This window comes from Anomaloglossus baeobatrachus, chromosome 1 (assembly GCF_048569485.1).
Source record: "Anomaloglossus baeobatrachus isolate aAnoBae1 chromosome 1, aAnoBae1.hap1, whole genome shotgun sequence".
Taxonomy (NCBI): Eukaryota; Metazoa; Chordata; class Amphibia; order Anura; family Aromobatidae; genus Anomaloglossus; species Anomaloglossus baeobatrachus.
The window spans coordinates 296,549,277-296,571,502 of NC_134353.1; positions in this window are offsets into that span (position 1 = coordinate 296,549,277).

The following is a 22,226-nucleotide window of genomic DNA, read 5'->3' on the forward strand; positions in this document are numbered from 1 at the left end:
TATAGTGTGACTGAACAGCTTTGCAGACTCAACCATCTCTGTTACCCCATACTCAGCAGGTTGGTTGGAGACTTGAGAGCTCGTAGGAAGCAAGTGCGATTGGGTTGATACCTCAGAGGACTGGAGTATTTGGGATGTTAAAGTTGAGGTGGAGGAGAGGTCACTCTGTCTGTTTTTCTCTTTCCCTGTCTGTCTCTTTCTATCTCTTTGTCCTTCTCTGTCTGTCTGTCTCTTTCCCTGTCTGTCTGTCTCTTTCCCTGTCTGTTTCTCTATCTATTTCCCTGTTTTTCTATCTCTTTATCTCTTTCCCTGTCTGTCTCTGTCTCTCTTTTCCTGTCTGTCTCTTTCCCTGTCTGTCTCTTACCCTGTCTGTCTCTTTGTCTGTGTCTGTCTTTGTATGTGTCTTTCTTTGTCTCTGTCTGTCTCTTTGTCTCTTTGTCTGTGTCTATATGTGTCTGTCTCTTTGTCTGTCTGTCTCTGCCTGTCTCTGTCTGTCTGTCTCTTTCCCTCTCTGTCTGTCTCTTTCCCTGTCTTTGACTTGATAAGTGACATCAAATTTCACTTGCAGTATAGAATGGATTAATCGTTTATCTAGTGATACAACCATTTCTTGTCATCCACTAAGCACATCTGAGGAGTAATTGGTCGGCAATTGTAAACGGATGATCTTGATAATTTGCAAGTCCAAATGCATTCAGCATGGCATGGCTATGTGCATACGCTGAGTATTTGGTTGCAGAAATTTCTGCATCAAATCTCCATCTGTTGGCACTATTTTCTTTGCGTCTTTAATGTGTTTTTGCATGTTTTTTTCTTTGCGTTTTCTGTGCATTCTGGGGTGGAAAAATGATGCACAAATACTATTAAAATTGACATGTTGCAGATTTATATCTGCACTAAATATGCAAGGGGAAAAAAGCAATGTGTGCACAAAACTTCAGGATTATCATTGACTTTCCTGGCATATGGTGTTGCATGCAATTTTATAACAAAACTGCAATCAAAAATGCTTGAAAAAATCATTGATAGCATGCCAAGGTGTCAATGTGTGTGAATTTCTGCCTATAGTTTGTGGACTTGATAATGAATAAATTTGGAACTATTGAAAGTTTTGGTTACATGTTTTTCATCATTTCTATGTCAGCAACATGCCTTTCCATCGTGTGATTTCTATAATCTCTCTATTTTTCCTTCTTTGTATTGCAATTTCAATGTTGTAGAGTAAATAAGTGTTCTCCTTTATGCTGAAGATGGTTTTTAATAACAATGACAATATGCTTGGGGTCTTTCTCATGTGGCAGAATATATTTGGAGCCATTCAGGCCCTTCTTGGATAGTATTGAATGATGTTTAAAGTATTTATTTGTTTTAAAATTCTCTTTTTTCATTTACTTTGAGTATTGTTAATAGATAAAAAGAAAAGCACTATGGCCTCTTTCACTCGTCCAAGCAAAACGTACAAGTTTTGCACGATCTGTGGTGTAGGTGTGTCGCTGGTGGGGACAGATCATAACCGGGGGGCCGCTCAAGGCACTTGGATCTGGGCGGTGGCTGTGGCTCAAGTGGCAGCCGGATCCGGGGCTCGCGCAGCCGTCCGTCGCCCACGAGCGGAAAGGGGTTATTTACAGGGGACAGAGCCTTTGTCAGTGAGGTAGGGGAGGTGTAGTCCCGGGGCCATGAGGATGGTGAGGGATTGCAGGGAGCAGGAAACTCACAGTTTGTTGTCGTGGTGCTGGATGAGTTGGTGCTGATTTGGAGGGTCATTACACACACAGAGTCTGTGGTAAACCAAATTGCCATTGACCAGTAACCTCTGGCAGTTGTATTTGGTCCACACACAGATATACAGTCAGGAGCCCTTTCTTCCGCACTTTCGGTCTGTCTCTCTCTTGTCTGGGCTAGTCCGCTGGAAACGGCCTCCGGACCAGATCCCCTCTCTCGGCACTGGCGGGCTACAACCCTTTGCCGGTCTATGGGTTTTCCATGTGACATCCGGGCAGCATACAAACAGCATGAACTTTTATATTCACCTGTACCCAGTGCTCCTGTCCCCGGCGCTGTTACTGCTGCTTTCGGATTCACAGTGAAATGAAAATGCATGAACATAATGAGCGGGCCCGGAAGCAACATCAAAGGCAAGAGACAGGTAAGTATACAAAATCATTTTATTTTAAAGGCACATGCTTTCTCTGATACATGTCACAATGACGTCACATGGATCTCATCAGTGTATGGTCCGTGTGAAATCAGTATTGCAGGAGAAAAACGGAAGTGTGCGCAGACCCATTGATTTTATTGGGTCTACATGTGTCCATGTCTACGGTAGGTGTGAATATGGCCATCACAAGTACTGAAACACAGACATGTGAAAGAGGCCAATACTTCTATTTTTAATGCATTCTTACTGTGCTACTTTTTTTTATAACACTCTCCTAGAACTTTGCACAGTACTGTATATATCCTGTATAGGACCTTGCTTTTTTCAAGGGTCACAGGAATTTGATTGGCAAATTCTGCAGAGATGAGTTGTAGATGGAAAATGTTAAAATGACCAGATACAAATGAAACAAAAGAAAATGACTCAAATCAGATGAGATGTCACTGATAAGTTTTTAGTTGTATATAACATGATAGCCCACCATGGGACATGAAACATCAAGTGACAGGGGTCAACAAATTCTAAACTGCCTAAGCCCACGGCTACTCTTTTTTTCTCCCAAGGTAGTTTTTGAGTATGTGTGTAAACCATGTGATTTTTTGGGTCAATTTCTAGATCATAAGTGCTATGCATTCTTAATTTATGAAGAATTAATTGTTGGTAATTCACACTTTGACTGCAAAATACCTCTTTATTTATTGAGATAAAAAGATGCTTGTGTCATGAAAAAAGTGTCAGGTGCCATAATTGTTGAATATGAAAATGTTATTAATGCTTCAAATTATCGGAAATTTCTGTATATTATAATTAGACTTGTGTTGCTTCTTTTTACTCAATATTCTTCGCGATGTTAGATTAGAATTTAGACATCACATAAAAGATTTGCACAATAATCCTCACAGCTGTGTCCTTACAATTTGTTTAGAAACTGCTGCTGTAGTTAGTTACATTGTGAACTTCCCATCACTCAATAAGGATTATTGGTATGAAACCATTTAACCAGGAAGAGTGCCAATGATAAATTAATAGCCCTTCCCTTCTATCAATGCTGTAATTACAAGCTTTTGTTTTACAGGTTTAAAACAATTTTCCAGAAATTTTCCAGATGTTACTGAGATATTTATCGGTCTTAATTGTCATACATTACTTCTAAAAGAAACCAATCAAATAAACTGAATAAATTTAGATTTTACTGAGGAAATATGCAAATGTCAAAGCAGACATCAAAATTCATGGTCTGTTTAGAAAGCATAAAAGCTAAAAAATTAAATAATCCATATTTTTCGTAGGTTTTATTACACTACAGTAGGGTTACTTTAATGGAAATATTTTCTTTCCTTAGTTTTTTCAATTTTTTTGAATACATACATCAGAAATTCATTTTAAGGCTAAGTGTGAACTATAAATTGGACGTTTCTTATGAAAACTTCGCACCCTCTGGCAGAATACCGCACTTGCGGCAAAAATCGCGGTAAAACTGCACCCGCATGTTTGTTGCGATTTGACGCGTTTTTGCCGTGGTTTTTCCGTGTATTGGTCCCTGTGGTTTTTTAACATTATCTATGGCAAAAAACGCTGGTACCTGCAGAAAAGAAGTGACATGCACATTAAGGCTATGTGCGCATTAGAAATTGACTTTTTCTCCAGGAAAATACGGACACTCTTAAAGAATCCCGCATTTGCAGTAAAAAAAACGCACCAAAACCGCAACGAAATCGGTTTTTCTGCAGTTTGGTGTGGATTTGCCACTGATTTTCTGCGTTTTTTCCGCAGGTAGGTTCCTGCGAATGTTTACCATTATCTATGTCAAAAACTGCAGGTACCTGCATAAAAGAAGTGACATGCACATTAATTCCACAGCGGAAATTCCGCGAGTAAATCCGCAGGTATAAAAAAATGTAGCGTGCGCACAGCATTTTTTTTGTACCCATAGGTTTTGCTGGGGAATGACTGCAGAAATGTTAGACACATTTTCTGCAGCAAATCCACGGCAAATCCCTGGTAAAATCCGCGGTAAATCTGCAGGGTGCACGCATAGCCTAATTATGCAGCGGAAATTCCACGGGTAAATCCGCAGGTATAATAAAACGCAGTGTGCGCACAACATTTTTTATACCCATAGGTTTTGCTGGGGTAATGACTGCAGAAATGTTAGACACATTTTCTGAAGCAAATCCGCGGCACATCCGCGGTAAAATCTGCAGTAAATTCGCAGTGTGTGCACATAGCCTAAGATGTTATTTTTTTGGAATTAAATTAGCATGTGATAGAAATAGCATGACCACTCATGTCTATGAGTTGTATTTGGTTGTACAGCTCAGGCCTCTTTCACATATTAGTTCTTTGAAATCACTCACAATCTGCTTTGTGATTGATGGAACGGATTTGTCGCAGATTGTGGTAAAGCTGATGCGACGGATCCTGTAAAAAACGGATCCGTTTGTACCATATTTGTTTTTTATGTCAAAGGTTATTTTCTATTATCCTAGGGAAGAGAGAGAGAGAGAGACATCTGTCGGATTCCTGCGTCCATAGGCTTCCATTATAACAAACGACGGACGCCAATGGATTCTTCACTGTACGTTTTTTCGGCAAAAAACGTTCATGTGGACGTTGCCTCCGTCACTTTGGACAAACATTTTCTGATGGATCCGTCGTACGACGTATGAAACGTGAGGCCATCCATCGCAATCCGTCACTAATACAAGTCAATGCACTTTTGTAACAAAACGTCGGATTGCGACTGATGGCAAAAAAACCTGATGTGTGAAAGGGGACTAAGCTCCTATGAAGTGAATGGAGTTCAGGTGCAATTCCACACATAACCTGTAATAAGGTGTGACACTTTTAGAAAAAAAGCAGTATATATTTTTTTTCTATTCCTGTAAAATGTACAAGAAAAAAAAGAATTTAAAAATCATTTTTTTAGCTTTTATTTTTAAAATTTTAGCAAATTAGTGATATTACCATTGTATATCAGAAAAGCTGAGCGTCAAAGGTAAACTGACTTATAAAACTTTTAGATTGGTGTAATCCCAATGATTGCTAACTGACACATTCCAAAGTGGTCACAGATACATTATCAATATAAAAAAAATAAATAGAGTTCAAATATTACTTACAAACCAATTGTCTGTTATCTAAGATCAATAAAATTATATAATACTTCTACTGCACATTTTCACTAATGATCTGTTTTTTTTTTCATGGCTTGATTTTTCAAATTATCAGTGACATTCTATATATTAAAAACCAAAAGGATCCCAGTGGTCAAAACACACCAGTAGACAAGATGAGAGGAAGACCACTAAATGTGATGGAGATATTCTAATGGCTGCTTTACACGCTGTGATATCATGACCGATATCGCTAGCGTGAGTATCCGCCCCCATCGGTTATGCGACACGGGCAAATCGCTGCCCGTGGTGCACAACATCGCGCGAGCCCGTCACACTACTTACCTGCCTAGTGACGTCGCTGTGGACCCGGCGAACCACCTCCTTTCTAAGGGGGAGGTTTGTTCAGCGTCACAGTGACGTCACAGCAGCGTCACTGAACCGCCACCCAATAGAAGCGGAGGGGCAGAGATGAGCGGGCGCGAACATCCCGCCCACCTCCTTCCTTCCGGCATTGCGAGCGGGATGCAGGTAAGGTGAGGTTCCTCGTTCCTGTGGTGTCACACGGAGCGATGTGTGCTGCCGTAAGAACGACGAACTACATTGTTACTGCAGCCGCAATGATATTCGAGAATGGACCCCCATGTCACCGATGAGCGATTTTGCACTTTTTTGCGACGATGCAAAATCGCTCATAGATGTCACACACAACAGCATCGTTAAAGCGACCGGATGTGCGTCACAAATTTTGTGACCCCAACAAGATCGCTTGAGCGATGTCGCAGTGTTTAAAGCGGCCTTAAGTATCGACAACATTGAAAAAAATATATATATGTAAACCTACAGCTTCCCTTATAGGGATGGTCTCAATTAGAACAGCAAAAACCAAAAAGATCCCAGTAGTCAAACATACCAGAAGACAAGATGAGAGGAAGACCACTGGTAAAAAAAGAGACCAGAAACAAGTTCTTAGGGAAATACAAAATCCATTTTAATAAAGTGTACATGACATAAGAACAGCCAGTAGTGATAAATAAGGTCTACAAATCGCCAGACACAAAGTTGCAGAAACACCACCTGCAGATGTAATGGGGCTGCTAGACACAAAGAGGTTAATGTCAGAAACCCGATAGCCAAAAGGGTAGGGAGATCATGTAATAAATAATGAACTAATTATGGTCACCCATGTGTTTCTCTCCCTATATAAATGCCAAAGTAACATGTCACTAAATAAGCATATAGAAGGAATTACCTTGAGAAATGTTAGAAAGTGCTAGCAGACAGGTTGGTGGCGGTGGGCGGGGCCTCAACGCGAATTTCACTGGGCGTGGCTTTGTAAGGAGGCGTTGCCATAATGCATAAAGTGTGGGTTTATAAATGAGTAGCAGGGATCCAACAGCAAATTGGCGCGCTCCATACATTTCTGACTCCATACACATGGCGTTATCCCTTTCCCCGCTAATTTACTGTTTATTCTGCCCTCTGATCTATTCAGTGTTACCATAGTACGCTGCGGGGGGCTGGGTTTCCAGCTATGTCAGCTCCCTTTTTGCAGTGTAATCGTTATCTTAGACGCCTATTCACTTGCCCTCCACTCCCCATATGATATGCCCCTCCCTTCCACGTCATTGCTTGGGGCATTACATATTTGTCTCCCTAGTGAATCCTTTGCTTTGTTTTCCGAGACGTACATGTCCAGATTGGCATACCCCACCTCCCCCACTGACATTGCTTCCTGCCTCTTACTTCACGGCTGACAGGAGGGCTGGACTCATATCCATCCAGGCACAGACGCGACGTGTCTTCTAAAGTGGGGGCTTCCGGGCACTTCCGGGATGAATGATGGGATGACGCACATCCTCCTCCTGTTCCTCCACATGGTGCCCTGTGGTCACTGCCCTGGAAGGCAGGGCATCATGACACGGAGCGCGCCAATTTGCTGTTGGATCCCTGCTACTCATTTATAAACCCACACTTTATGCACTATGGCCATGCCTCCTGACAAAGCCACGCCCGATGAAACACGCGTCGAGGCCCCGCCCACCGCCACCAACCTGTCTGCTAGCACTTTCTAACATGTCTCAAGGTAATTCCTTCTATACGCTTATTTAGTGACATGTTACTTTATATAGGGAGAGAAACACATGGGTGACCATAATTAGTTCATTATTTATTACATGATCTCCCTACCCTTTTGGCTATCGGGTTTCTGACATTAACCCCTTTGTGTCTAGCAGCCCCATTACATCTGCAGGTGGTGTTTGTGCAACTTTGTGTCTGGTGATTTTTAGATCTTATTCGTCACTACTGTCTGTCCTTATGTCACGTACACTTTATTAAAATGGATTTTGTATTTCACTAAGAACTTGTTTCTGGTCTCTTTTTTTACCAGTGGTCTTCCTCTCATCTTGTCTACTGGTATGTTTGACTACTGGGATCTTTTTGGTTTTTGCTGTTCTAATTGAGACCATCCCTATAAGGGAAGCAGTAGGTTTACATTCTATATATTGTTGTCAATGTTGTCGATACTTAGAATATCTCCATCACATCTAGCTGACACATTTCCTATAAAAATTCTTGTTTGGGCTAGGAAAAGACACCAGAAGGTCTCAGAAACTATAGTAGCTATATCTATTAACAAAAAGGATAGACATTTTTGGCTAAAAGGTAAAAGTGTTTAAGCCACTTGCGTATCAGTTACAGCTATGGACTAGCAAACTATTACTAAATGCGTAACAAAATCAATGAAATTATACATATATAAAAAATGTTTAACCTTTACCTATTTTAGCATGTTAAACTGGCCACATCATCTAATAGCAATGCTACAGTTTTTTTTTTTTATTTCTCCTCTCCATTACAAAGATATTGGCTTTTTGTACAGGTATTAGCTTAAAAAGTTTAGATTCTAATTTCCCTTCAACCAAGGAGATGTTAGCAGAGATCTTTTTATGGGGTGGGGATTTATTTACCTCTTGCTTAATGTTATTCAATCATTTGCAGAGGCCTCACATAGGTGGAAATTCTCATTTTTTCCCCTGCATGATGCCTCCTGCATATATTGGTAAAGATCATAAAGAGAAAAAAGTAAATGCGCACAGATATGTATCTCTGCTAATGCCCCCTTGACTGAAGAAGGTATTAGTGTTACACGATGTTCAGCTCTAAACTCACTGTCAATTTTTTTTTAATTATTTCATGAAATTCATGAAATAATTAAAAAAAATAAGGGCTTCCGTATATTTTTGGTTCCCAGCCGGGTACAAATAGGCAGCTGGGGGTTGGGGGCAGCTGTACCTGCCTGCTGTACCTGGCTAGCATGCAAAAATATGGCTAAGCCCAATAATTAAAAAAAAAATGAAGAACAAGAGAGAGAAAGAGAGAGAAGAGAGAGAGGAGAGAGAGAGGAGAGAGCAATGCAGCCTCATTCCGTGAACTGCTCCGATTTTAGAGGTGTGGCCCATGGCTCACAGCTGATGTCCGGCTCCTCCCATCAGTGCATAATTAAATTAAATTAAATTATAATTATAAATAAATAATAATTATAATTTAAATTCTTTACCGGGGCGGCTGGGACTTGAATTGGTAAACTAATGCTTCCTAGGCAGTAGCTCTATCCATTGAGCCACTAACTCTAGTGGGAAACATAGGCAGATTTGGTAATCTTGACGTCTGCATTGCAGAGTGAAGTCTCTGGTGACAGCATGGCTCACTTCAGGTGCTGCGTGAAGAGGACACAGATTGCTCCTTTTCTACGGGGCTCCCTGTCATCTTCATGTAGCAGAGCTGACAGTGTCGTGTGGATTACTTCGGACCTGGATTGTTGTTTGGGGATTAATAAAGAGGTAAATGAGGGTTTCTTTTGTCTTTTATTCCAAATAAAGGATTTTTTTTCTGTGTGTGTTTTTTTTACTTTCAGTTACAGGTTAATCATGGAAGGTGTCTCGGGGAGACGCTTGTCATGATTAACCCCATTATTACCTTGATTGCCACTGCACCAGGGCAATTCGGGCTGAGCTGGGTAGAGTCCCAGGACTGCTGCATCTAATGGATGCGGCAATTCCGGGCAGCTGCTGGGTGATATTGTTAGGGTGGTGGGCTCCCCATAATGTGGCGCTCCCCATCCTGACAATACCAGCCTCCAGCCATGTGGCTTTATCCTGGCTTATATCAAAATTGGGGGGGGGGACTGCATTTTTTTTTTTATTACTTATTTATTTATTTTACTGCACGATATAGACCCGCCCGCCAGCGGCTGTGATTGGTTGCAGTGAGAGAGCTGTCACTCATCATGGGGGCGTGTCTGACTGCAACCAATCATGGGCACCGGTGGGCGGGGAAGGCACGGAATACCTGATTGAATAATGAAGCGGCAGCCATTTTCAAAAGATGAAAAGCCGCCGGAGATTTGTGACAGCCGTGCAGCGAGGCGCCCGTGATCGGTGAGTAGGAAATGGAGAGGGATTGTGCTGGGGACGCAGGACGCATGCTGATATGCAACGTGCGCACATACTTACTGTGAAAAGCCACGCTTTTGGTGATCGAACCGTTCTCGAACGTAACTCGAACTGCCGAACTTTAAGCAAATTGTTCGAATTCGTAGAACGACTCGAACACCCCCCAAAATCACTGGAAAATGAAATTGGCAAACTGTTCGACTCGAACATTGCTCATCTCTAGTCATGAGGACTTATGACTCTGTTCACACTGCAGAGTTAGACACGTCACACTATGGTTTCCATGGTGCTTTTGAGCTACACAGTCACACTCAGGCATCGACCAGCTGTATGCTTATTAGTGAGCCGTTAAACATGGAGTTAATTTATACAAACCTGTGGATTACTTCTAGGCTCACAGGTTATAGAAGACCTATCACAACCACTTCTGCCCTTTAATAGATGGTGGAGCCTTTTTCCCCATGATGATTATAGCTTAATTTGCAATACTGGTTCTTGTGGTGTAATCTTGTTCTGTTGATCTCCTGTGCATTATTTGGTGTGTTCTGGAAATATTGTTGTCTGTTTATTTCCTTTTTGATTCTTTAATGCCTCCTGAGCATGTATTGTCTTACCTCTGTGTGTGAGTGCAATGAGTTAGAATTTTTTGTTTTTCCCTATCTATTTGTGCGGCATAAACCAATTCTGTCCCAACCCTACCCAGAGGTGGGGGAGAGGGCATATTGACCAGGGCTATTCAGGAGCAAGGGTTAGGATGGTGGCCCAAACATCATCACCATTGAATATATCTTTGGGAACAGGGACAGCTAGGTCCACCCTAGCCCTAGAGTCAGTGTAGCTGTCCCTGTTCCACATTATCTCATCCCACCCCGTGTGTCATTTCTATACTCGTGATGTGCTGCCGCGGCGTTGGACTCAGTTCACATTGCAGAGTCTGACAGGCAACCTGAGGTCTCTTAGTTGCTCAGCCTCAGCCAGGCATCAGCTGAGTTTTTTTCTACTGTTTTCCAGTCCTGCAGGAATTAATTCCTGTGGAGTGGCCTGCAGCTATTGGAGACTCAGGTTGCTAAGCTGTCTCATTCCTATTTAAGGTTTGGGAGTCTGTTTGCTGCTGATAATAGATTCAGCTTATGCTTTTGCGATTCTGGTCTTTGTGGCAAAACTATTTTTGATGACCTGTAGTTTGCTGTTTGTGCAGTGTGGAAGTTTCCCTGTTGTGTGCTTACTTCCTTCCTTATACTTTATTCCCTCCCATACACGTATTGTTTCTCCTTTGTGTTTGTGTTAAGTGTGTACAAGTTTTTGTTTTCCCCTGTTAGTGTTTTTTGTGGGGCTTGCAGCAGTGTTTACAGCCTGCCCCAATGGTGGGGGAGAGGTGGAGTAAAAACAGGGCTTGGACAGAAGTAAGGGTATGTGCGCAGGTGTGCGTATTGCATGCAGTTACGCTGCGTTCTGCACCGCAGCGTAACTGCATGCATCCTGCGTCCCCTGCACAATCTATGGAGATTGTGCAGGAGCCGTGCGCACGTGGCATATTAGAATGTAGTGATTCGGCTGCTGCCCGAATCGCTGCGTTCTAAGAAGTGACATGTCACTTCTTTCATGCGGTTTGCATGCTGTCTATAGGGAGAGGCAGCATGCAGAGCGCACATTCTCTCCCGGCACCATGCGCTTCAGAACGCAGCTGTTCAGCTGCGCTCTGAAGCGCACCTTTTCGGTGCGGTGCAGAGCGCACACGTGCGCACATAGCCTAAGGGTCATGCTAGAGGCTCAGACCTGTCTACCATCAAGCCTAACTCTGAGATAAGGGACAAAGTAGAGTCCATAGTCTAAGGGCCAGTATAGGTGCCCTATTCAGTTATTTTACAGTATACCCTATGATACCATGACAATTAGGAACTAAGCTTTAAAAGCTTATCTCTCTGCAAAGGAGATTAGGAATTAATAAACATAGGCTAAGTTTTGCTCTGTTGCCATTATTCCACAATGGGGCCAATTAAATAAGCTCTAATTAATGAAAGGTAATGTATATATATATATATATATATATATATATATATATATATGACAAGCTATAAATATTATTTTACATTATAACATTTGTTGTACTTTTTTTGTTTTCAAATTTTGTAAACCTGTTCAATTAATATTGAAGTTTTAGATAACTTTGCACTCTTGTTAAGAAAATCTTTAAAATTTTAGCAAAATAAATAGAATATTTACACTTTATGATCCATTTTCTATGTATGCTCATCTAACCATTCATTTAACAAGTATTTTTCCTGGATTTTATAGCTATTACAATTTTGGTGCACATTTACTATGTTTAAAGATATTGGCAAGGGATTCTAGCACATATGCTTGTCCCCTCTAGATTTTTGCCAATTTGTACTAAATAAAAGATGAAAGTGTCGGCTAATCTTTTGCAGGTCCCAGATTGCTTTATTTTAACTTTCAAATCCTATTATTTCTTATTAGGTTCCTATGCCACTTGGTGCTTCAATAAAATAAATACAGCTATTAACTCTTTCTGCAGCTTCAGTTATGCGGTTATAGCTTATATTTCTGTCAATATCACCAGCATAGTTCTCAATTAGAAATGTATTAATGTTCATATAAAATACAAAAAATTTACCATTCACTTAATTGAAATAAAGAGGAATATTTCCTTTTTTGAGACTTTGGGCAGGATAAATAACTCTGATTACAATAGCCTGTTAGATGAAAATGGTCAGCTTACACAGTGATTAAATAGAATAGATGCCAGAATAAGCATAGTCTTTGAGCTGTAGTCTGACACAGCAGCTTGTAATCTCAATGTGCATTTTTTTTTTTACATCAATCATTGAAACAAAAGTCATTGCTGTGGTTGCTCTATATGTTTAACATTAATTGATAGCATTCTAAAATAAATTTAAAATGCTTAAACATACAAAATGTCTAGTAAAAAAAAATAATATAAAAATATAAAAAAAACTCCAGAAATTACATAATTTACAAAAGACCAGAATCTCCAAATTAAAACAAAGGGCTTTCAAATTTTAGATAAGGAAGTAATGCATTCTATCTGGTAAATTATTGATGACAAGGAAATGTAAGAGTTCTTTAGTGCACATTATTTAAAATGTATCTGTTCTTTTGCAAACTTTTGGCATTATATAGCAAAAGCTTTATTAGTGGGGAATGAGTTGGTAAGACCTCACCAATTGTTAAGCCAAAGGGGCAGTAGCTTTCAGACTAGCTTCTCTCTTCCAAGACTTTAAAGGAATCTGTCATGTTGTACATGTAGTCCTATCTGTCGACAGTATGGTATAGAGAAGCTGATTACAATGATATATAGATTTGTTAGAAAAGATTTAAAAGCTTTTCCATTTTATACATTGAAATTCCTAGTGGTTGTATGCATGAGTCCAGTGGGCAGTCCTACCCAATCATTGTCAGCTATTTATACATGCAGTCAGATAGGGAAGACTGTCGATAAAGGATTGGCCACTGGACTCATGCATACAAACACCAGTTATTTCACTGGAAAAAAAAATCACATTTTAAAGAAACAAATATTGAGGTCTGATAAGCTACTCCTGCCCTATACAGTTACTATTTTACCCCTTCATGTCATGGCGATTTTCCTTTTTTGCACTTTAATGTTTCCTCCCTTTTCTCTAAAAGCCATAACTTTTTTATTTTTCCATCAATAAAGCTGTTTGATGGCTTGTTTTTTTGTGGTTGTACTTTTGAATGACACCATTCATTTTACCATATATTGTACAGGAAAACAGTAAAAAAGTTATGTGAGGATATCACAGGCATGTCAATAGGACCAGAAAATGTTAATTTCTGTTATAAGAGATTGAAAGTAAGATTTAACTGGTTAACAGCTGCAGATGGATCTCCAATTCAATGTTAATACTAAAAAAGAACTGTCCGGCACTATGAACCCAGGCACCAAACGCCACTTAAACCACACAAGGACATGGCAGGACAACAAAGCCAACTGCAGTATAAAGCCATATTAAGTGGTGCAACATCTCAGCAGAGAGGATATCATAGAATCTTCAACCAAGAAAGAAGAAAAACGTGGCAGTCACCAAGTAAAAAATCTTCATTTATTGAAAGATCCAGACATGAAAATGCAGGGGGGATGCAGGGGGAATCAGAGACAATGGCGGCCATTTTGCCCACACAGGCGCTTTGTTGGGTCCAGACTCCTGAAGTCTGCACCCGATGAAGCATCTCTGTATGCAAAACGGTCACCGTTGTCTCTGACGCTTCCTGTATTCCCCTGCTTTTTCATGTCTTGATCTTTCAATAAATGAAGATGTTTTACTTGTTGAGTGCCACCTTTTCTTCTTTCTATCCTAAAGAAACCTTACCTCGATCCAACCTCCACTACCAGCTATCGCCCCATATCACTACTCCCGTTTGCCTCAAAACTTCTGGAACAGCACGTCCATGCAGAATTTTTCTCCCAACTCTCATCTACATCTCTCTTTGACAACCTTCAGTCCGGCTTCAGTCCACATCACTTAACCGAAACTGCCCTGTCTAAAATCAAAAATGACTTACTTACTACCAAAGCTAACAATCACTTCTCTATACTCCTACTTCTAGACCTGTCCTCAGCCTTTGACACTGTTGACCACTCCCTCCTATTACAGATCCTCTCTTCCCTTGGTGTAAGAGACCTCGCCCTCTTTTGGATCCTTTCATACCTTTCCAACCGCACTTTTAGTGTCTCCCACTCCCACACAACCTCTTCATCCCGCCATCTCTCGGTTGGCATCCCTCAAGGCACTGTGCTGGGACCCTTACTCTTTTCCATCTATACATTTGGCCTGGGACAACTCATAAAGTCCCATGGCTTCCAGTACCACCTATACGCTGACGACACTCAGATCTACCTCTATGGCCCACATGTCACATCTCTGTTGTCCAGAATCCCAGAGTGTCTATCAACTATATCCTCCTTCTTCTCCTATCGCTTCTTAAAGCTCAATGTGGCCAAAACTGAAGTAATCATCTTTCCTCCATCTCACCTACACTCTCTATCTGATCTATATATTACAATAAATAACATCACGGTCTCCCCAGTACCCAAAGTTCGGTGCCTTGGAGTGACCTTTGACTCTGCCTTGTCCTTCAGACCTCACATCCAATCCCTCACCACTTCCTGTTTCTTCAGCTCAAAAATATTTCCAGAATCTGTCCTTTCCTCAATTCTCAATCTACAAATCTAAATATAGCATGTGCAAGAAATCTTTTTTAAACAAACACATCATTTCATTAATGCAGCGTGTTTAGTAGAGATGAGCAAACCGGTCGCGGTTCGGCTCGAGGTCGGTTCGCCGAACGGGGTTCCCGTTCGAGTTCGGTTCGTCGAACGTTCGACGAACCGAACTCGAACCAATAGGCTATAATGGGAGGCAATCACAAACACATAAAAATGCATTATAAATGTACACAAACAGTTAATAAACATTGCCATAATACTTACCGGTCCTCGCGATCCCTTCTGCACTCTGTTTCCTGCCGCTATTCCATCCGATGATCGCTGAATCCTCCCGGTGACGGCACTGCCAGCAGAGATGCAGGACCTATCGTGATGTCAAAATAGCCATGTGACCAGTCACGTGGCTATTATCCCATTGGCTACAGACTGGTCACATGACTATGACGCGTCATGTAGGACCTGCGAGTGCATCTCTCCGGTACACGGTGCACATATGTGTATCGCCGTGTACCGGCGACATGCTCTAGCACACGGTCAACTCCCCATTCCGTTAGGGACCGGCTGACACAGCCGGTCATTAATGGAGATCACCGTTGCCATAGCAACGCAGTTAGCGGTGACGTCACCGCTAACCGCGGCTCCGAGAGCACTGTTGCTATGGTAACGCGTCTGTCAGCGTTACCGCTGTTACCGCTGACAGCCAGCACTGATCACTCACGGAGTGAAGGCTGCACGCTGCTTCCCGATTGTAGTGAGGATTGTAGTGAGGATGAGGTTCCCCAGCCCCAAGTGATGAGCTGGTGAACCTCATCCTCACTACAATCGTCACTACTACTACACTAGTGAGGATTGTAGTGAGGATGAGGTTCCCCAGCCCCAAGTGATGAGCTGGGGAACCTCATCCTCACTACAATCGTCACTACTACTACACTAGAAAGAAAGAAGACAGAAGAGCAGGATCGTGGAGGGCTGACAGGGGGTAATAAAGATGGAGTCTCTAATGTGTCTGTGTATTTATTTCTATTAAAGTATTTTTTCTCTGTGTGGTGTTTTTTTTTAACCCTTTATTGGAGATTCTTAATGGCCGGGTCAAACGTGCCTGACATTAAGAATCTCTGGCTTAATACTGGCTAGTAAAACAAAGCCAGTATTAACTCATGATTACCCAACAAGCCACCCGGCTCCAGGGCTGTTGGAAGAGTTGGATACAGCGCCAGATGATGGCGCTTCTATGAGAGCGCCATTTTCTGGGACGGCTGCGGACTGAAATCCGCAGCAGAGGCGCCCAGAAACCTCGGGCTAACCTGTGCTGTGGATTCCAATCCCCAGCTGCCTAGTTGTACCCGGCTGGACACAAAAATGGGGCGAAGCCCACGTCATTTGTTTTTTAATTATTTCATGAAATAAGTGAAATAATTAAAAAAAAACGGGCTTCCCTATATTTTTGGTTCCCAGCCGGGTACAAATAGGCAACTGGGGGTTGGAGGCAGCCCGTGGCTGCCTGCTGTACCTGGCTAGCATACAAAAATATGGCGAAGCCCACGTCATTTTTTTGGTGGGCAAAAAACTTCTGCATACAGTCCTGGATGGAGTATGCTGAGCCTTGTAGTTCTGCAGCTGCTGTCTGCTCTTCTCCATACAGATAGACAGCAGCTGCAGAACTACAAGGCTCAGCATACTCCATCCAGGACTGTATGCAGAAGTTTTTTGCCCCCTGAAAAAATTATGTGGGCTTCGCCATATTTTCGTAGGCTAGCCAGGCACAGCAGGCAGGTACGGCTGCCCCCAACCCCCAGTTGCCTATTTGTACCCGGCTGGGAACCAAAAATAAAGGGAAGCCCTTTTTTTATTATTTCATGAATTTCATGAAATAATTAGAAAACAAATGACGTAGGCTTCGCCCTATTTTTGTGTCCAGCCAGGTACAACTAGGCAGCTGGGGATTAAAATCCGCAGCACAGGTTGGCCTGAGCTTTCTGGGCCCCACTGCTGCAAATTGCAGTCTGCAGCCGCATCAGAAAATGGCATTTTCATAAAAGTGCCATCTTCTGGCGCTGTATCCAACTCTTCCAGCACCTGCCTGCTATACCTGGCTAGCATACAAAAATATGGCGAAGCTCACGTCCTTTTTTTGTAGTTTTTTGGCAAAAAAAATAAAAAATGCTTCCCTGGATTTTCCATTGCCAGTGAAGGTAACACCAAGCAGTGGGGGTTAGCAGCCAGTAGCTGCTTGGATTACCCTTAGCTAGCAATACAAACAATGCAGCGGGAGCCCATATATATTTTTTTTAATTATTTATTTAAATAACTAAAAATAAAATGGGCTTCCCTGTATTTTGATTGCTGGACATCACAGTGCTGTAAAAATAAATCTTTAAAAAAATAACGTAGCGCTCCGCGGTATTTTTGATTCTCAGCGCAGATAAAGCAGCCACCTATGGGTTGCCACCCCAGTCTGCCTGCCGTTACCTTGGTTGGCAATCAAAATACAGGGAAGCCCATTAATTTTTTCTATTTAAAAAATAGTTAAAAAAAAAATGACGTTGGGTCCCCCCATTTTTGATAGCCAGCTAGGGTAAAGCAGACGGCTGTAGCCTGAAAACCACAGCTGGCAGCTTTACCGTGGTTGGGGATCCAATGTGGAGGTCCCCTCAGGCTCTTTTTTATAATTATTTTATAAATATTAATAATTACACAATAAAAGTAGGGTCCCCCCCAAATTGGATCACCAGCCAAGGAAAAGCGGACAGCTGTGGTCTGGTATTCTCAGGGTGGGAAGGTCCATAGTTATTGGGCCTTCACAGCCTAAAAATAGCAGGCCGCAGGCACCCCAGACATGGCGCATCCACTAGATGCGCCAATCCTGGCGCTTCACCCCAGCTCATCCCGTGCCCTGGTGCAGTGGCAAACGGGGTAATAAATCGGGTTGATACTAGCTGTAAAGTCACCTGAGATCAAGCCCAGCAGTTTGTGATGTCATGGCGTTTATTAGATACCCAACATCATAAACTGTCAGTACTAACAAAAAAAAAAATCGACAAAAGAAATTTATTTGAAAAAACAGTCCCCAAAACATTTCCTCTTTCACCAATTTATTGTAAGAAAAAAAATAAAGGGGTCCCACGACGACTCTGGACCGTCTAGAATATGGGGGGGGAGACACTCAGGGAACGTATCCCCCATTTTCTAGGAGTTCGGACCCTTCATGTGAGGAGTGTGGGTGCAATGAATCTGCACTCACTCTTCTCGGGTCCACAGCAGCAGAGTCCATGTCGTAATGGTTGCTACCAAAGCTGCAATGCCCTGCTCATGAGGTAAGGGCATGCCTAATCAGGAGAACTACTGTAGAGGAAGCTCTGCTCACTGGTATATAGGTGCTCAGAGGTAATAATAGATAAAATTAGTGAGTAACATCGGCACTCTAAATCTCCCAGACTAAGTCAGTAAGTCACAACGGATAGTAATGCAAAATCACTCTTTATTGGTCCGTATTAAGAAAAAAATTTTTTTCATAAGCATATATGTTTTTGTCCAAAACAAGTTACAAATGACGTTTCGGCCTGAGCCTTCGTCAGATTCGACTTATCTGCATGTAATCATGAAAAATGACAATAATCAGTATCACATAAGAGTGAGAGAACAATAACATAAACTCGAACAATGTAGAGGTACAATTGGGATGCAGCAAAAAAATTGCAACACAGCAAGAAATGAAACACATGATACAAATGTCATAATACAGTACAAGGACAATATAGTAATGACAAATATGGGGTCAAAGTAGGCTTAGACAGCTCTGGTACGAAAGAGATGTCAATCATAAAGTAACATGTGCAGTAGGTGTAGAGCTACACTATGCATGGCACAGCTAATGGGTAGACCGACCATAGAAAAAGAACGGAGAAAAAGTGGAGAATAAGTGGAGAAAAAGTGGAGAAAAAGTGGAAAAAAGTGGAGAAAAAAATGGAGAAAAAGTGGAGAAAAAATGGAGAAAAAAATAGAGAAAAAGTGGAGAAAAAATGGAGAAAAAAATAGAGAAAAAAATGGAGAAAAAGTGGAGAAAAAGTGGAGAAAAAGTGGAGAATAAGTGGAGAATAAGTGGAGAAAATTGGAGAAAAAGTGGAGAAAAAGTGGAGAAAAAGTGGAGAAAAAAATGGAGAAAAAAATGGAGAAAAAAATGGAGAAAAAGTGGAGAAAAAGTGGAGAAAAAGTGGAGAAAAAGTGGAGAAAAAGTGGAGAAAAAATGGAGAAAAGGTGGAGAAAAAGTGGAGAAAAAAAGTGGAGAAAAAGTGGAGAAAAAGTGGAGAAAAGGTGGAGAAAAAAATGGAGAAAAAGTGGAGAAAAAGTGGAGAAAAAATGGAGAAAAAAATGGAGAAAAAGTGGAGAAGAAGTGGAGAAAAAGTGGAGAAAAAGTAAAGAAAAAGTTGAGAAAAAGTTGAGAAAAAGTGGAGAAAAAATGGAGAAACAAATGGAGAAAAAAATGGAGAAAAAGTGGAGAAAAAATGGAGAAAAAGTGGAGAAAAAGTGAAGAATAAGTGGAGAATAAGTGGAGAAAAAGTGGAGAAAAAGTGGAGAAAAAGTGGAGAAAAAATGGAGAAAAAAATGGAGAAAAAAATGGAGAAAAAAATGGAGGAAAGGTGGAGAAAAAGTGGAGAAAAAAAGTGGAGAAAAAGTGGAGAAAAAGTGGAGAAAAATGGAGAAAAAGTGGAGAAAAAGTGGAGAAAAAAATGGAGAAAAAGTGGAGAAAAAGTGAAGAAAAAGTGGAGAAAAAATGGAGAAAAGGTGGAGAAAAAGTGGAGAAAAAAAGTGGAGAAAAAGTGGAGAAAAAGTGGAGAAAAGGTGGAGAAAAAAATGGAGAAAAAGTGGAGAAAAAGTGGAGAAAAATGGAGAAAAAGTGGAGAAAAAGTGGAGAAAAAGTGGAGAATAAGTGGAGAATAAGTGGAGAAAAAGTGGAGAAAAAGTGGAGAAAAAGTGGAGAAAAAATGGAGAAAAAATGGAGAAAAAAATGGAGAAAAAATGGAGAAAAAGTGGAGAAAAAGTGGAGAAAAAGTAAAGAAAAAGTGGAAAAAAATGGAGAAAAGGTGGAGAAAAAGTGGAGAAAAAAAGTGGGGAAAAAGTGGAGAAAAAGTGGAGAAAAGGTGGAGAAAAAGTGGAGAAAAAGTGGAGAAAAAGTGGAGAAAATTGGAGAAAAAGTGGAGAAAAAGTGGAGAAAAAGTGGAGAAAAAGTGGAGAAAAAAATGGAGAAAAAGTGGAGAAAAAGTGGAGAAAAAGTGGAGAAAAAGTGGAGCACCCTTTGGTGCCTTTCATGTGGCACTAAGGGGTGCTTAGCTTTGTATTTAGCCAAAAAAATGAAAAAAAAATGACATAGGGTTCCCCCTAGTTTTGTAGCCAGCTAGGGTAAAGCAGACGGCTGCAGCCTGCAGACCACAGCTGGCAACCTCACCTTGGCTGGTAATCCAAAACTGAGGGCACCCCACGCTGTTATTTTAAATTAAATAAATAATTAAAAAAAAAAACACGTAGGGGTCCCCCAAAATTGGATCACCAGCCAAGGTAAAGCAGACAGCTGGGGCCTGATATTCTCAGACTAGGGAGGTCCATGGTTATTGGACTCTCCCCAGCCTAAAAATAGCAGGACGCAGCCGCCCCAGAAGTGGCGCATCCATTAGATGCGCCAATCCTGGTGCTTCGCCCCAGCTCATCCTGCGCCCTGGTGCGGTGGCAAACGGGGTAATATATGGGGTTAATACCAGATGTGTAATGTCACCTGGCATCAAGCCCTGGGGTTGGTGAGGTCAGGCGTCTATCAGATACCCGACATCACCAACCCAGTCAGTAATAAAAAAAAATAGACGACAAACACATTTTTATTTGAAAAAACACTCCCCAAAACATTCCCTCTTTAACCAATTTATTAGAAAGAAAAACAAATCCAGGTCTGGTGTAATCCAAGGGGTTGCCATGACGATCCACACTGTCCCAGTCAATGAAGAGCAGGATGTTCCCCATTGGCTGGGAGAGCAGTGCAGTGACCTGAGCTAACATCAATGGGTCAGCCCAGGTCACTGCAGGGGATGACAAGTGCTGCTGTCAGCGAGGTACATTACCTGCGCTGATCTCCAGCACACTGACAGCCCCTGTCACTGAGTTCAATGACCGGCGCCTTCACACCAAGTATTGCGAGAGGCCCGTGACGTCACCGCTAGTCAGTCTCGGGTTGGAAGCGAGAGAAGGTGATTTGACAAGCGGCGGCCATGGAGGACAGTGACAGCGCTGAGGTCGGGACTTCATCACCGCAGGTAAGCCGAGCGGGACCATGTGTGTGTATGTGTGTGTGTGTGTGTGTGTGTACATGCCGCGGGCAGGAGGGGGCGGAGTGAGCTGAGCGGGGAAGTGTGGGCTTCCTGCACGTAACTAGGATAAACATCGGGTTACTAACCAAAGCGCTTTGCTTGGATACCCGATGTTTATCTTGGTTACCAGCTTCTGGCAGGCTGCCAGCGATGGCTCCTGCACACTGTAGCTGTAAAAAGCCCTGCTTTTTGCTGCTAGAACCATTCTCGAACGTATCTAGAACTATCGAGCTTTTGCAAAAAGCTCGAGTTCTAGTTCGATCTCGAACAGCCCCCAAAATCACTCGAGCCTAGAACTGGAGAACCTCGAACCGCGCTCAACTCTAGTGTTTAGAGAGGGTTCAGCAGGCTCGTACATCAACGAAATTTAGTTACATCTCTTCCCACCAGCATTGTGATTCACAACCCGAACCTTACTAAAGTCTGAGCTAATATAATATGTTCTATCATAGATACGATGTACACATAGGGTGGGTTACCATTATTAAACACTGTTAGTGCTGCAGGAAGATGTATTATTGTTACTGTTGCATTCTGGAAATTTGAGCTTCTACTAAGCATGTGCAAGATTTCAGCAGGAGGGAGTACAGCAGAGAAAAGAGCTTGTCAATCAAGTTAAGTGGGTGGAGATACAGTTTTCAGCTTAAATACTTTTCAATTTTTAAAAGATAGCAGTGTTCTGCAGGTGTCATAAAATGCTCAGTATTCAAATTGGGTTATACAGTCATTCTGGAATAGACTTGCAAAGTAAATACAAGGTACAAGATCTACTTCATTTAATGTACGTATTACATTGCCATATCTGGTGACTGGAGATGATCGAATGTTTTGAAATTGGAATTCACCACATTTGATGAATTTTTAAACAAAAAATTTGATTTGCAACAAATTGATTCATCATGAATTGAAATA